The 17,521-nt window shown below is 46.6% G+C and overlaps 1 protein-coding gene across 8 annotated transcripts in view; it reads right to left on the bottom strand.

The window, feature by feature from the left end:
* Positions 1–17,521, bottom strand: part of MTUS2 (microtubule associated scaffold protein 2) — a 566,317-nt gene that overhangs the window by 510,171 nt on the left and 38,625 nt on the right. For 4 of the 8 annotated variants that reach the window (XM_042990845.1, XM_042990765.1, XM_042990867.1 and 1 more), the window contains exon 3: positions 1,667–2,129. The exons of 2 other annotated variants lie outside the window; for them this stretch is intronic. The gene's annotated coding sequence lies outside the window, so the exon portion shown is untranslated. Of the gene's footprint in view, positions 1–1,666; positions 2,130–6,306; positions 6,462–17,521 lie in introns of all 8 variants that reach the window. 2 more of the 8 variants (XM_042990774.1, XM_042990785.1) reach the window with 2 other exon arrangements.

Genomic DNA, 17,521 nt, shown 5'->3' with positions numbered 1-17,521 from the left:
GTCCCTCACTGGCTTCTTTCTTCTCGTTCTTTGATTACGTTGATCCCTCTATCGGCCATCCAGGACGCCACAGGGCTCTCCTGCTTGGGACTTGGTGCTGCTGTAATTGTTCACTGGCGCTTTTAATAAGATAGCACAGCGGGGACCATGTGCGGCTTTGTGCTCCTCTGTGTCCTTAGTGTCCAGCCCAGACCCTGGCACACAGCAGGGCCTCAAAGGTACTTATGGAAAAAATGGACTGATGGGTGAGGAAGCGCCAAAGTGAAACTCTAAGGTTAGACTCTGTGCAGAAGCAAACGAACTGGAGTAGGAATCGTCCCTGACCTTCATTTGTCTATGTTCTCTCGTTCCCTTTCTACTTTCTTACCTACTGATCATCAAAGTCCGTTAACAAGTCCCTCACTTGTTGCTCCCACGGTACTATATCAAATGTATTTTCATTCCCGGCGCTCAGTCGGTTGAGCGTCCGACTTCGGCTCAGGTCGTGATCTCGCGGTCTGTGGGTTCGAGCCCTGCGTCGGGCTCTGGGCTGACAGCTCGGAGCCTGCGGCCTGCTTCGGATCCTGTGTCTCCCTCTCTCTCTGCCCCTGCCCCACCCGTGCTCTGTCTCTCCGTCTCTCAGAAATAAACTTTAAAAAAAAAGTATTTTCATTCTTTATTTACAAAACAAAACAAAGCTTCCAAAAGGGCTGCTCTGGAGTTTGACTTTCAAAAGTAGTATCAGTCTCTCCCTGTTCCCCACAAGACAGCCCTGGTACCTGGGGCCTCCTGGGATCAGGTTAAAGCCCTCTAGCTTCCTCTTTCCTCTACTCCACCCCTACTCCAGGAAGCGGGATACTCCAATTCCTAAGGTTGGAATTCTTTTATAGGAAGGATTCTTTAAAAAAAAAATTTTTTTTTAATGTTCATTTAGTTTTCAGAGAGACAGACAGAGCATGAGCAGGGGAGGGGAAAAGAGAGAGGAAGACACAGAATCCGAAGCAGACTCCAGGCTCTGAGCTGTCAGCACAGAGCCCGACGTGGGGCTTGAACCCACAAACTGTGATATCTTTACCTTCTCTTTCTTTTTTTTTTTTTTAAGTTTACTTACTTATTTTGAAATAGAGAGAGAGCCAGCATGAGCAGGGGTGGGGAGGAACGGGAGGGAGAGAGAGAATCCCAAGCAGGCTCCGCGCTGTCAGCACAGGGCCCCGCCCAGGGCTCGAACCCACGAACCACTGTGAGATCACGACCTGAGCCGAAATCAAGAGTCGGACGCTGAATCTACTGAGCCACCCAGGAGCCCCTGCCTTCTCTTTCAAGAGCCGACCTTGTTCCCACATGACACCTTCCAGAAAACTTATCTCCATGATCTTTATTGCCTCCAAAAAGCTCACAGACTGCGTACGACTTTAATCTTTTGGATTTTCGAAAGGGTTATTAGTTGGAAAGTGAACCTTCCGAGTTTAAGAAGGCTTGTCTTTGTCATTCAGAGCTTTTACCTTCCCAAATGTTCTCCTTGGTTCTATACCCCATGTGAGAAACCCCCAATTCCACACCCAGGGTGGCTCTCTGCGACGGCATTAATCGCTATGCATTAAAGGTAGCCTTGTCTCAGTACACAAGGCCCTGCCCTCCCAGATAAGCCAGGCAAACAGGCCACCAGCGCCCTCAGAGACATCCACACCTCCTTCAAGATTCGGTGGCTAACGTACTCGGCCGCTTGGAGGTTCTGATTCAGTGGCTGAGGACATGCGTCTGGAGCCAGAATGGCTGGTTCAGGGTCAGCTGTGCCTCCGAGAGCTGTGTGGCTCAGCAACTTTACTTGGGTCTCGGCTTCCCCGTCAGTGAAGTGGACGTGACGACAACATCCAGCCGATGCGTTCACGGTGAGGACTAAGTGCGCTGGACACGTGGGCAGTGGGCGCCCAGCCCGGCCCCGTTAGCCGTCTGGAAACGACAGGAGTCTCCTTCTGCAAGAGCGCGGGTTTGGGTTTGGGCTCTGCTTTTGCTTCCATCGCCTTCACCCGTGTGGTTTCTGAACTCCCTCATTCCACTTCCATGCGGATTAAAGTTCAGGACGTGTGTGCCACGGCAGCAGGCAATCCTCGATGCCAAATCGTGTGCTCTTTACAGGGAGAAACTCTGTTCTGGGAGCAATGAAAGTAGCCCTTTTATAAATCCTCCTCAGGCTATTTTCAGATTAGTCAGCTAGCCAATGAATGCACAATTTGATATTCTGTAAACAAATTTGTCAAAGACATTTCCCCGGATGGGCGGCAGAGTTCCAAGGGCGGGAGGCAGATGTACTCAACTGCAGACATCAGCAGCGGCAGAGAGGGGAGCGCAGCAGGGTGGGGGGGCGCAGAGGGGTGGGGGACACAGTGGGGTACGGGGGCGCAGCAGGGTGGGGGGCACAGAGAAGTGGGGGCACAGTGGGGTACGGGGGCCGCAGCAGGGTGGGGGGCACAGAGAAGTGGGGGCACAGCAGGGTGGGGGGCACAGAGAAGTGGGGGCACAGCAGGGTGGGGGGCACAGAGAAGTGGGGGGCACAGTGGGGTACAGGGGCACAGCAGGGTGGGGGACAGAGAGGAGTGGGGGACACAGTGGGGTACGGGGGCGCAGCAGGGTGGGGGGCACAGCAGGGTGGGGGGCAGAGAGAAGTGGGGAGCACAGTGGGGTACAGGGGCACAGCAGGGTGGGGGGCACAGAGAAGTGGGGGGCACAGTGGGGTACAGGGGCGCAGCAGGGTGGGGGGCGCAGAGGAGTGGGGGACACAGTGGGGTATGGGGGCGCAGCAAGGTTGGGGACACAGTGGGGTACGGTGGCACAGCAGGGTGGGGAGCGCAGAGGAGTGGGGGACACAGTGGGGTACGGGGCGCAGCAGGGTGGGGGACACAGTGGGGTATGGGGGCACAGCAGGGTGGGGGTGTGCAGAGAAGTAGGGGGCACAGTGGGGTACAGGGGCGCAGCAGGGTGGGGGGGCGCAGAGGAGTGGGGGGCACAGTGGGATATGGGGGCACAGCAGGGTGGGGGAGCGCAGAGGAGTGGGGGACACAGTGGGGTACGGGGCGCAGCAGGGTGGGGGACACAGTGGGGTACGGGGGCACAGCAGGGTGGGGGGGTGCAGAGAAGTGGGGGGCACAGTGGGGTACAGGGGCGCAGCAGGGTGGGGGGGTGCAGAGGAGTGGGGGGCACAGTGGGATATGGGGGCACAGCAGGGTGGGGGGGCACAGAGGAGTGGGGGACACAGTGGGGTACGGGGCACAGCAGGGTGGGGGACACAGTGGGGTATGGGGGCACAGCAGGGTGGGGGGGTGCAGAGAAGTGGGGGGCACAGTGGGGTACAGGGGCGCAGCAGGGTGGGGGGGCGCAGAGGAGTGGGGGGCACAGTGGGATATGGGGGCACAGCAGGGTGGGGGGGCACAGAGGAGTGGGGGACACAGTGGGGTACGGGGGCGCAGCAGGGTGGGGGACACAGTGGGGTACGGGGGTGCAGCAGGGTGGGGGAGCGCAGAGGAGTGGGGGACACAGTGGAGTACGGGGGCACAGCAGGGTGGGGGGGCAAAGAGGAGCTGGGGGTGCAGCCGCCTGCAGCTGCTGGCTGTTACTGCTCCCGCTTCCTCCACGCCGCCAGTCCTGCCTGTGGCTTCACCTGCCCTGCCAACTGCCGGCCCTGGGAGACGTCCAGTCCGGCTCTGTGCTGCTGCCCCAGGGCGCAGCAGATTCCATACACATTCCGCTCAGTGGGGGTTTCTGGCCATCTGGGATGGTGGTACATACTCAGTCACCCATTTACTCGACCGGCGTTTCGTGTGCCCGCTGCATGCGACGTGCCTGACTTTGCAAGGCAGCAGTCTCCAAACAGGGGCACGCGACGACTTTCCAGGGGTTCTCATCGAGGGGAATCGGTTTATACATCCTTATCTTGTATCTGTACTCCCCCCCCCCCCCAGGTTGTTCTGCCTGGGAACAACTTTCCTCCTCACAAGTGTCCTTTGTTCTGCTTTTTTATTATCATTATTTTTTATTTATTTATTTTGAGACAGACAGAGGGAGCATGAGCAGGCAGGGGCAGAGACAGAGAATCCCAAGCAGGCTCCACACTGTCAGCACAGAGCCCGACGCAGGGCTCGAACTCGTGAAACTGTGAGATCATGACCTGAGCCAAAATCAAGAGCTAGATGCTTAACCGACTGAGTCCCCCAAGTGCCCCATCCTTGTTCCATTTTTTAAAGAAAAGCACATCCCTCACACATCCTGAAATTCTCTATAGTGCCCTGACTGGGGCTCTAAAATCTTCCCGTGACAGCGGGACACTTCTAAATACCGGCATATCAGTAAAGACTAGAATATCGGTCAGAATCTCACCAGGAAAACAGAATCCACTGGAAGTATTTGCTGCAGAGGGAATCAATTCAGGGGACTGGCCGCACAAATACAAGACGAGCTGAGCTACTAAGAGAAACTGTGGAGGAGGACAGAGAAGCCACTGTTGGAAGGTGCCCACCAGCCTGCACTGAAGAAACAGAAGAAGCCTTGGCCAGACCACAGCCCTGGGCCAGCAACCCCAGGAGGGAGCCGGAGCTGTGAGCCCATTCAGTGGGGACTGGAACCACCAAGGGATGCCACCCAAGTCTGTGAGGGAGAGAGGCAGGAGGAGAGAGGAAGAGAGACGGAGGGAAAGAGAGAGAGAGAGGGAGAGAGGGAGAGAGGGAGAGAGAGAGAGAGAGAGAGAGAGAGAGAGAGAGAGAGAGACGAAATAAACCCAGGCTCTTCCCATTCCTACCAAATCACTTGGTAATTTTATTCTAGTAGCTAGACTGAAAAGAGTGATGGAACCACCTGTAAAATATCAATATTTACAAGAACCTAGGAATTACTTTGCAACTTTTTAAACTTACGATAAAACTTTTGTATGTTCACTTTTAAAAATGTGAGGGTATATGTGGTTTTCCCAAATTCCTTTAGGAGGTACGTGAGTAAAAAGTTCCTAAAGACCTCTGTGCTGGGAAATATGAAGATAGGCTTTCCCTCCTTCAAAGGGTTCACAGACCAAGGAGCAGAGGAGGAGGGACTGAACCAAGGATAACTAGGTTCATCCTCACTATGCCTCATAGACATGCGATCCTTACAAACACCTAAGAGGCCACATCTACTTTCCAGACTTAGAACAGGGGCTCAGGGGCTCAGTAAGCTGCCTAAAGTCAAGTCTGAAGTGATAGAACAAAGTTTACAACCAGACGTGTGGTGTTTAGCATCACTCATCGTCACGGAAATGGACATCAAAATCACAAAGAGGCAGCCCCTCGCTTCCGTTAGAATGGCTGTCACTAAAAAGACAAAACATAACAAGTGTTTTTGAGGACGTGGAGGAAAGGGGACCCTCGGGCACCCCTGGCGGGGATGTGAATTGGTGCAGCCACTATGGAAAACAGGACGAAGTTCCTCAAAACATTAAAAATGGAGTCAACTGTACTTCATTTTAAAAAGAGAGAAATTAAAACTAGACCTACCATATGACCCGGTAATTCCACTTCCGGGTGTTTAAACGAAGGAAACAAAAATACTGACCCCCAACAAGACTAATGTACCTCCATGCTCACTGCAGCATTATTTACAACAGCCAAAGCATGGAAGCATCCTAAGTGTCCACCGATAGAGGAGTGGATAAAGAAGATGTGGTCTATACGTATCCCGAAATATCATTCAGCATTAAAAAGAAGGAAATCTTGCGATCTGCGACAACATGGGTGAATCTTGAGGGCATTATGCGAAGTGATGTAAGGCAGGGAAAGACAAATTATCATATGATCCCACTTCCATGGGGCATATTTTTTTTAATCTCACAAATACAGAGAATATATTGGTGGTTGCCAGAAGCAGGGGCAAGGGGGTAGGCAAAATGGGTAAATATGGTCAAAAGGTACAAACTTCCAGGTAAGTCAGTCTTGGGAATGGAACGTACAGGGTGGTGACTGCAGTTAACAATGCTGTATTGCATATTTGAAAATTTCTAGGAGAGCAGATCTTAAAAGTTCCGATCACAAAGGAAAAAAATAACTCTGTGTGACGATGGATGTTAAATAGACTTGCTGTGGTGATCGTTTCACACAATACACAAATATGGAATCATTATGTTGTGCACCTGAAACCAATATAATGCTCTATGTCAATTACATCTTTTTCAAAAAAACTCAGAATTTCCTAACTCTACAATTTCTTGTGTAGGGCAATCGCTCCCTGATTTCAAAAGCACAGAAGCAGTATGTTATAAAATATGCCCTTGACCAGCATTTCCCAAACGATAACATACATACAAATCACCTGAGACTCTTGTTAAAAAGCACATTCTGATTCCGAAAGTCTGATGTGGAGGTCTGAGATGCTGCGTTTCAAAAACGTTCCCATGTTTAGGGACCACACTTTGAATAGCAAGCCCCTTAAACTGTGGGCAGGAAACGTTCTTGGGTGGACACCCCCTAAGAGAAAGACACTTTGATCAGGCATCCCCCAACAGGTATATACTTGTTTACTTACAAACTGTATATACACATACATATGCTATTATATACAGTTACACTGTATATAACTGTATACACTGTATATAAACTGTATACACATATTCCGACCAGCAACTAATGTGACTAGACACACTATCCAGTTAGGCCAAACTACACTGTCGCAATAACAGCTATAAATCCTCATTTGAATAATTTTCTTGGTGATCTCGAATTTCTGGGCCAATCTCTTGTCCAACAGGATTAGGTCATCACTACTTTTTTACTCAGCTAAGAAAATTCGCATACACGGAGTAGTAGAAACAGTATCAATTCTACTGTTTTCTTAATGTTCATTCACACTTTCATTTCTTAGTATAATGGTTGATTTCGGTTTTTTAACCCACTTATCTATTTTGTGAAGGTTAATTTAGTTAAAACTAGATAATGTAAAAAACTTGAAGATGGTGGCGTAGGAGGACGCTGGGCTCACCTCGTCCTGATTGCTTAGATTCCACCCACATCTGCCTAAATAACCCAGAAAACTGCCGGAAGACTAGCAGAACGGACTCTCTGGAGCCAAGCGTAGACCAGAGGCCCACGGAAGAAGATAGGAAGGGCGGAGAGGCGGTGCGCGCTCCACAGACTGGCGGGAGGGAGCCGGGGCGGAGGGGTGGCCCGCTGGCCAAGCAGAGCCCCCGAGTCTGGCTGGCAAAAGCGGAGGGGCCGGACGGAGTGTGTTCCGACAGCAAGCGGGACTTGACATCTGGAAGGTTATAAGCTAACAGCTCTGCTCGGAGAACGGGAGGGCTGGAGGACAACGGGAGGGAGAGTTGTTGAGCCCCGGACGACAGAGCTCAGCTTGGCGGGGAACAAAGGCGCTCGCCAGCGCCATCTCCCTCGCCCATCCCCCAGCCAAAATCCCAAAGGGAACCGGTTCCCGCCAGGGAACTTGCTTGCTCTGCACAAACACCCAACGCTGTGCTTCTCCGGAGCCACCCCTCCGGCAGCGGGTCTGACTCCCTCCTGCTGCCACAGGGCCCCTCCTGAAGTGGATCACCTAAGGAGAAGCGAGCTAAGCCTGCCCCTCCTGCCCCCGTGCACCTTGCCTACCCACCCCAGCTAATACGCCAGATCCCCAGCAACACAAGCCCGGCAGGGTGCAAGTAGCCCAGACGGGCCACGCCACCCCACAGGGAATCCCACCCCTAGGAGAGGGGAAGAGAAGGCACACACCAGTCTGACTGTGGCCCCAGCGGTGGGCTGGGGGCAGACATCAGGTCGGACTGCGGCCCCGCCCACCAACTCCAGTTATACACCACAGCACAGGGGAAGTGCCCTGCGGGTCCTCACCACTCCAGGGACTATCCAAAATGGCCAAACGGAAGAATTCCCCTCAGAAGAATCTCCAGGAAATAACAACAGCTAATGAACTGATCAAAAAGGATTTAAATAATATAACAGAAAGTGAATTTAGAATAATAGTCATAAAATTAATCGCTGGGATTGAAAACAGTATAGAGGACAGCGGAGAATCTCTTGCTACAGAGATCAAGGGACTCAGGAACAGCCAGGAGGAGCTAAAAAATGCTATTAATGAGCTGCAAAATAAAATGGAGACGACCACAGCTTGGATTGAAGAGGCAGAAGAGAGAATAGGTGAACTAGAAGATAAAATTATGGAAAAAGAGGAAGCTGAGAAAAAGAGAGAGAAAAAAATCCAGGAGTATGAGGGGAAAATTAGAGAACTAAGTGATGCACTAAAGAGAAATAATATACGCATAATTGGTATTCCAGAGGAGGAAGAGAGAGGGAAAGGTGCTGAAGGTGTACTTGAAGAAATCATAACTGAGAACTTCCCTGATCTGGGGAAGGAAAAAGGCATTGAAATCCAAGAGGCACAGAGAACTCCCTTCAGACATAACTTGAATCGATCTTCTGCACGACATATCATGGTGAAACTGGCAAAATACAAGGATAAAGAGAAAATTCTGAAAGCAGCTAAGGATAAACATGCTCTAACATATAAAGGGAGACCGATAAGTCTAGTGGCAGACCTATATACTGAAACTTCGCAGGCCAGAAAGGAATGGCAGGAAATCTTCAATGTGATGAACAGAAAAAATATGCAGCCGAGAATCCTTTATCCAGCAAATCTGTCATTTAGAATAGAAGGAGAGATAAAGGTCTTCCCAAACAAACAAAAACTGAAGGAATTCATCACCACTAAACCAGCCCTACAAGAGATCCTAAGGGGTTCCTATGAGACAAAGTACCAGAGACATCGCTACAAGCATGAAACCTACAGACCTCACAATGACTCTAAACCCATCTTTCTATAATAATACTGAATGTAAATGGACTAAATGTGCCAACCAAAAGACACAGGGTATCAGAATGGATAAAAAAAACAAGACCCATCTATTTGCTATCTACAAGAGACTCATTTTAGACCTGAAGACACTTTCAGATTGAAAGTGAGGGGTTGGAGAACTATTTATCATGCCACTGGAAGTCAAAAGAAAGCTGGAGTAGCCATACTTATATCAGACAAACTAGGCTTTAAATTAAAGGCTGTAACAAGAGATGAAGAAGGGCATTATATAATAATTACAGGGTCTATCCATCAAGAAGAAGTAACAATTATAAATGTCTATGTGCTGAATACGGGACGCCCCCAAATATATAAAACAATTACTCACAAACATAAGCAACCGTATTTATAAGAATGTGGTAATTTCAGGGGACTTTAATACCCCACTTACAACAATGGATAGATAGATCACCTAGACACATGGTCAATAAACAAACGAGACCCCTGAATGATACATTGGATCAGATGGACTTGACAGATATATTTAGAACTCTGCATCCCAAAGCAACAGAATATACTTTCTTCTCGAGTGCACATGGAACATTCTCCAAGATAGATCACATACTGGGTCACGAAACAGCCCTTCATAAGTATACAGGAATTGAGATCATACCATGCATACTTTCCAACCACAATGCTATGAAGCTTGAAATCAACCACAGGAAAAGTCTGGAAAACCTCCAAAACCACGGAGGTTAAAGAACACCCTACTAAAGAATGAATGGGTCAACCAGGCAATTAGAGAAGAAATTAAAAAACATATGGAAACAAACGAAGATGAAAATACAACAATCCAAATGCTTTGGGATGCAGCGAAGGCAGTCCTGAGAGGAAAATACATTGCAATCCAGGCCTATCTCAAGAAACAAGAAAAATCCCAAATACAAAATCTAACAGCACACCTAAAGGAAATACAAGCAGAGCAGCAAAGACACCCCAAACCCAGCAGAAGAAGAGAAATAATAAAGATTGGAGCAGAAATAAACAATATAGAATCTAAAAAAACTATAGAGCAGATCAATGAAACCAAGAGTTGGTTTTCTGAAAAAATAAACGAAATTGATAAACCTTTAGCCAGGCTTCTCAAAAAGAAAAGGGAGATGACCCAAATGGATAAAATCATGAACGAAAATCGAATTATTACAACCAATCCCTCTGAAATACAAGCAATTATCAGGGAATACTATGAAAAATTACATGCCAACAAACTGGACAACCTGGAAGAAATGGACAAATTCCTAAACACCCACACACTTCCAAAACTCAAACAGGAAGAAATAGAAAACTTGAACAGATCCATAACCAGTGAAAAAATTGAATCAGTTATCAAAAATCTCCCAACAAATAAGAGTTCAGGACCAGATGGCTTCCCTGGGGAATTCTACCAGACATTTAAAGCAGAGATAATACCTATTCTTCTCAAGCTATTCCAAAAAATAGAAAGGGAAGGAAAACTTCCAGACTCATTCTATGAAGCCAGTATTACTTTGATTCCTAAACCAGACAGAGACCCAGTAAAAAAAGAAAACTACCAGCCAATATCCCTGATGAATATGGATGCAAAAATTCTCAATAAGATACAAGCAAATCAAATTCAACAGCTTATAAAAAGAATTATTCACCATGATCAAGTGGGATTCATTCCTGGGCTGCAGGGCTGGTTCAACATTCACAAATCAACCAACGTGATACATCACATTAATAAAAGAAAAGATAAGAACCATATGATCCTGTCAATTGATGCAGAAAAAGCATTTGACAAAATTCAGCATCCTTTCTTAAGAAAAACCCTTGAGAAAGTCGGGATACAAGGAACATACTTAAACATCATAAAAGCCATTTATGAAAAGCCCACAGCTAATATCATCCTCAATGGGGAAAAACTGAGAGCTTTTTCCCTGAGATCAGGAACACGACAGGGATGTCCACTCTCACCGCTGTTGTTTAACATAGTGTTGGAAGTTCTAGCATCAGCAATCAGACAACAAAAGGAAATCAAAGGCATCAAAATTGGCAAAGATGAAGTCAAGCTTTCGCTTTTTGCAGATGACAGGATATTATACATGGAAAATCCGATAGACTCCACCAAAAGTCTGCTAGAACTGATACATGAATTCAGCAAAGTCGCAGGATACAAAATCAATGTACAGAAATCAGTTGCATTCTTATATACTAATAATGAAGCAACAGAAAGACAAATAAAGAAACTGATCCCATTCACAATTGCACCAAGAAGCATAAAATACCTAGCAATAAATCTAACCAAAGATGTACAAGATCTGTATGCTGAAAACTATAGAAAGCTTATGAAGGAAACTGAAGAAGACACAAAGAAATGGAAAAACATTCCATGCTCATGGGTTGGAAGAATAAATATTGTTAAAATGTCAATACTACCCAAAGCTATCTACACATTCAATGCAATCCCAATCAAAATTGTACCAGCATTCTTCTCGAAGCTAGAACAAGCAATCCTAAAATTCATATGGAACCACAAAAGGCCCCAAATAGCCAAAGTAATTTTGAAGAAGAAGACCAAAGCAGGAGGCATCACAATCCCAGACTTTAGCCTCTACTACAAAGCTGTAATCATCAAGACAGCACGGTATTGGCACAAAAACAGACACATAGGCCAATGGAACATAATAGAAACCCCAGAACTAGACCCACAAACGTATGGCCAACTAATCTTTGACAAAGCAGGAAAGAACATCCAATGGAAAAAAGACAGTCTCTTTAACAAGTGGTGCTGCGAGAACTGGACAGCAACATGCAGAAGAATGAAACTAGACCACTTTCTCACACCATTCACAAAAATAAACTCAAAATGGATAAAGGACCTGAATGTGAGACAGGAAACCATCAAAACCCTAGAGGAGAAAGCAGGAAAAGACCTCTCTGACCTCAGCCGTAGCAATTTCTTACTTGACACATCCCCAAAGGCAAGGGAATTAAAAGCAAAAAGGAACTATTGGGACCTCATGAAGGTAAAAAGCTTCTGCACAGCAAAGGAAACAATCAACAAAACTAAAAGGCAACCAACAGAATGGGAAAAGATATTTGCAAATGACATATCGGACAAAGGGCTAGTATCCAAAATCTATAAAGAACTCACCAAACTCCACACCCGAAAAACAAATAATCCAATGAAGAAATGGGCAGAAAACATGAATAGACACTCCTCTAAAGAAGACATCCAGATGGCCAAAGGCACATGAAAAGATGCTCAACGTCACTCCTCATCAGGGAAATACAAATCAAAACCACACTCAGATATCACCTCACGCCAGTCAGAGTGGCCAAAATGAACAAATCAGGAGACTATAGATGCTGGAGAGGATGTGGAGAAACAGGAACCCTCTTGCACTGTTGGTGGGAACGCAAACTGGTGCAGCCGCTCTGGAAAACAGTGTGGAGGTTCCTCAAAAAATTAAAAATACATCTACCCTATGACCCAGCAGTAGCACTGCTAGGAATTTACCCAAGGGATACAGGAGTACTGATGCACAGGGGCACTTGTACCCCAATGTTTATAGCAGCACTCTCAACAATAGCCAAATTGTAGAAAGAGCCTAAATGTCCATCAACTGATGAATGGGTAAAGAAATTGTGGTTTATATACACAATGGAGTACTACGTGGCAATGAGAAAGAATGAAATCTGGCCCTTTGTAGCAACGTGGATGGAACTGGAGAGTGTGATGCTAAGTGAAATAAGCCATACAAAGATAGATACCATATGTTTTCACTCTTACGTGGATCCTGAGAAACTTAACAGAAACCCATGGGGGAGGGGAAGGGAAAAAAAAAGAGGTTAGAGTGGGAGAGAGCCAAAGCATGAGACTCTTAAAAACTGAGAACAAACTGAGGGCTGATTGGGGGGGCGGGGGGGGTTGGGTATTGAAGAGAGCATCTTTAGGGATGAGCACTGGGTGTTGTATGGAAACCAATTTGACAATACATTTCATATATTAAAAAAAAGAATGACAGAAAAAAAATATATATGGATACACACACACACACACACACACACACACACACACACACACATAAAGATGCTCTCATGAAAATATGTAATCATGGGGCGCCTGGGTGGCTCAGTTGGTTGAGCGTCTGACTTCGGCTCAGGTCATGATCTCACGGTCCGTGAGTTCCAGCCCCGCGTCGGGCTCTGTGCTGATGGCTCAGAGCCTGGAGCCTGTTTCAGATTCTGTGTCTCCCTCTCTCTGCCCCTCCCCCGTTCATGCTCTGTCTCTCTCTGTCTCAAAAATAAATAAACGTTAAAAAATTAAAAAAAAAAAAAAAAAGAAAGAAAATATGTAATCAGGGAAATGCAAATTAAAATAACAATGAGATACCACTCAACACTACTGGAATGGCCCAAATCCAGAACACTGTTGATACTAAATACTATCAGGGATGTGGAGCAACGGAAATAGAAATTGTCTCATTCATTGCTGGTAAGAATGCAAAATAATACAGCCACTTTGGAAGACAGTTCAATGGTTTTTATACAACTAAACATACTTTAACCATATGATCCATCAGTCATGGTCCTCAGTATTTACCCAAAGGAAGTGAAAACTTATATTCACCCAAAAACTTGCTCACAGATATTTATAGCAGCTTTATTCATAACTGCCAAAAGCTGGAAGCAACCAAGATGCCCTTCAGTAGGCGAATGGATAAACTGTGGGACATCCACACAATACATTACTATTCAGCTTTAAAACGAATGGACTACCAAGCCACGAAAAAGAGGTGGAGGCCCTCATATGCACCAAGTGAAAGAAGCCAATCTGAAAAGGCTACATACCGCGTAATTCCAACCATATGCCGTTCTGGAAACAGCAAAACTATTGGTACAGTAAAAGGATCAGTGGTGGCCACACATAGAAGTGCGAGGAGAGATAAATAGGCAAAGCACAGAGGACTTTTCAGGCAGTGAAAATACTCTAAGATTACAGTGATGGATATACATCATTACACATTTGTCCAAACCCATAGAATCTACACCAAGAGTGAACCTTAAGGTTAACAATGGACTTTGGGCGATTATGACGTATCAGGGTAGGTTCATCCTTGGTAACAATGTACCCTTCTGGCAGGGGATGCTGATAATAGGAGACGCTATGTGTGTGTGAGGAAAGAGAACATTTGGGAAACATCTGTACCTGTCTCTCAATTTTACTGTAAACTGAAAGCAGTTCTTAAAACCATAAAGCTAAATAAAACTTAAACTAAAAAAAAAGTAAAACGAAATAAAAAGGAAATAAATAAAACTAGATAACGTAATCTGCAAATCTACTTAACGCTGCACACGGACCGCAAAAGGGACAAGGGTGTGGGGAGTCTCTCTTCCCCCACGCCCAGACGTGACCTCCCACTGCTGCCCCTGAGTATCTCAGTCCAGAACACTACAGTAGACCAAGTGAAGTTGTGTGTGGCTACCCTTTAAGCAAAATTACAAAAGCTTCGTTTCTGTCCCATCCTCTACCCTCAAAGGAATTTTATGGGCCTCCCCAGGGCACCCACTCTGGACACAGCCCACGAGAAAAGAGGCTCCACATATCCTGCAGGAACATAAAAAACAAGAGATCGTTTTCACAGTCAAAGTGCTGCTGCCTTCATGATCAAATGCATGTTCAAACAGTTTAACAAATGCATAATTAGTAAAAGAAAATATTTTATATGGGATTTTTTAACTTTTTTTTAACGTTTATTTGTTTAGAGAAAGAGAGAGAGCATATGTCTGAGTAGGGGAGGGGCAGACAGAGAGAGGGAGAGAGAATCCCGAGCAGGTTCCACGCTGCCAGCGTGGAGCCCAAGGCGGGGCTCAACGTGGGGCTGGAACCAGGGCTCAGACTCAAGAACCATGAGATTATGACCTGAGCCGAAATTAAGAGTCAGATGCTGAACCAGCTGAGCCAGCCAGGCGCCCCAGGAACATAAAAAACAAGAGATCGTTTTCACAGTCAACGTGCTGCTGCCTTCATGACCAAATGCATGTTCAAATGCAAAATCAGTAGAAGAAAATAATTTATATGGGATTTGTTTAACCCTTTAAAACTACACTGCACACAAACACACACTGAACTTCTCCCTCTCTCTCCCACTGTGCAAACTTCCAACTGAATCCAAATGAAGTACTATATTTGAAACGACAGAACATTTAGCATAGGTGTTAATTACAACACAAAATCAGACCTATTTCAGATAATCTGCCACTGCCTGTCCATAGATATCTGGCAGGGAAATGTTTTCCAACAGTTTAGAAATCCTCTGAATGTATGTTGCTCAAAACGAATATATTTTACAGAAGACCATTTTGATTTGTCTTTTCACGAGCCAGCGAGGACAACGCTCCCAATTACCATCCCCGCTATGTTTCTCCACTGCCTTCATTCACTTTTTCATCTAGCGGGTACTCACCGAGCGTCTCCCATGTGCCAGACGCCACTCTAGGTGCGGGAACACAGCAGAGAACAAGGCTTCCTCCCCGAGTTTACACTGCAGTCGAGACGGACGAACAAATGACCATGTAATGGAGTGATGATGTTCAGAAGGACAGAAGTCAGAATAAAGAGGGCAGAGCGTGCAGGGGTGCTACGGATGCGTGGGCAGACAGCGCCCTTCCGAGGGCCCCCTGGAGCAAGCCGCACACCACACACAGGGGGCGTCCTGCAAGCAGAGGGGACACAGGCAATCGGAGACGGGAAGACGGCAGATACGCCTGGGGAACAGCAAGGAGGCCAGCGGTCGGCACGTGAGGAGCTAGGGGGCGAAGCACTGGGGTGATGGGAGCCGGTGGAGAATTGTGAGCAGAGCAGCAATGCTGTCTGAATGAGCTTCCAAAGGCTCCCCCCGGCTGCTGTGTGGAGAAGACGCTTGGAGGGGCAGAGTACGATGTCACCGGCAGTCTGGCCCGTTGGGGAAATGGGCCCAAGGCCCAACGGTGGATCGCAGGCTCTTCCCAGGAGCTCCCTCGCCCTGCACACTTCCCATGGGCTCCTCGCCTGCACAAGCCTCTTGCAAATAAACATTCACTTCTCTACCAGATTCCCTTTCTAGAATGCGCAGTTCTAAGAAGGGCCCCCAGAACTAAAGGCACGTCATGCCCCTGCTCAGAGCCCTTTTCACCTGTACCACAGCTGCTACTCACTGTATCTCCTCGCAGACTCAAAGCGCCTGGAAGGCAAGCACTGTACTATATACATCACGTTTATCTCTGCAACCATGACAGACGCAGAGTACCTGATGCATAATGGTCACTCAAAATATATTTTCCAAATTATTTAATGCACACACGTACACACACACACGCGCGCGCGCACACACGTGTGTGTGTTGGGGGTGGGTGGGTGGGTGGGTGAAGGGTGATAATGTTTTTGAAACAAGTAGTCTCATTTCCTTACTTGTAGACCAGAACCAACCCCAGGGCTTCAGGTACATTTGGGTCATCTAAGATGACTTCCATCAATGTCAGTATCCAAATGCATGCGCTCGCACGATGGTATTTAAAAATACAATTCGGAAGCTTTCAGAATCACCAGCCCTGCATGTAAATTACACACAAGTGTTGCAGGTTTCTTATTTCTCACAGGTCCACTCCAGATTCATTTCCTCACTTTCCTCTACTCCCAGTACCAACATGAGTAAAGGAGTTTGCTGGAATAGGAATAGACCTTACCGCTAAGACACAGGAACAAACACAGCACAGAAACAACCCTCAGAGGCACCTCGCAGCTCTCACAGAACAAACAAGCTTCAGGCAAGAATAAGCTCTCATCCTTTTCAGAATATGTTTTAACTTGCAAATAAATGATCATTGCATTTAACAGCGATATTCCTCTCCTCTTTGGCAACTGATAAACCCGGCTGCACACAAAAAGGGGAAATTTACATCCAAAACTAAATGAAACCACATTAAACAGGCAACTGAATATTCTGATTACAAAAATCAAGGTAAGTTTTCTCTACCCAGTGGTCTCATATGAATAGAAAACAAGTACTTGTAATAAGGACAGGTTTGATAATGAAATTTTAACACCCAGCAGGAGGTTTAATTTTAATGTATCTGTCTGAGATTCTGCTGTAAAATGAATCAACTGGCTAAAGACCGACCTCAGGGGTGGTTCAGATATCCTCAAGAAATGCCGCACAAAGAATGAAAGTTCTCTGTAGCAAAATTAAACTTCATTTTTACAAGTCTCTTCTCCCTACCACTGCTTCGCATTTTAATGTTAAGCATACCCTCTGGGCAATTTATGTTTTTAATATTGCTCTTCTCAACAGAGGTGATCAAACCCACTGCTTTGGGGAATTCTATCCAATATTGCTAAACTCCCAGATACGCTTTCTGGGAAGAGGGTCCCTGGTGATCCTGACAGGAGTACTTAGCCCCGTGGGGTTGGCTCTGGCCAATTAGCAGAACGAGCCTCACTCCCTGAGCTTAGAGCCAAGACCAGGGCACAGCAAGAGCCACACATTCCTCCCATGTTGTACCTGGACCCCAAGGAAACAAGGGCCGGCTAATTTCCACCTGTATCCAAAAACCGGAATGGCGTCCTGTGCATGGGGGAACCTCTGCCTAATGTTAGGTTAGCATTTACATTTTCGTCTGGAGTTTGAAGACAAGTTAAAAGCACTTCCCATCCCTTCTTTGTCCA

This window comes from Panthera tigris, chromosome A1 (assembly GCF_018350195.1).
Source record: "Panthera tigris isolate Pti1 chromosome A1, P.tigris_Pti1_mat1.1, whole genome shotgun sequence".
NCBI classification, from domain to species: Eukaryota; Metazoa; Chordata; class Mammalia; order Carnivora; family Felidae; genus Panthera; species Panthera tigris.
This window is presented reverse-complemented; position numbering and strand designations above follow the sequence as displayed.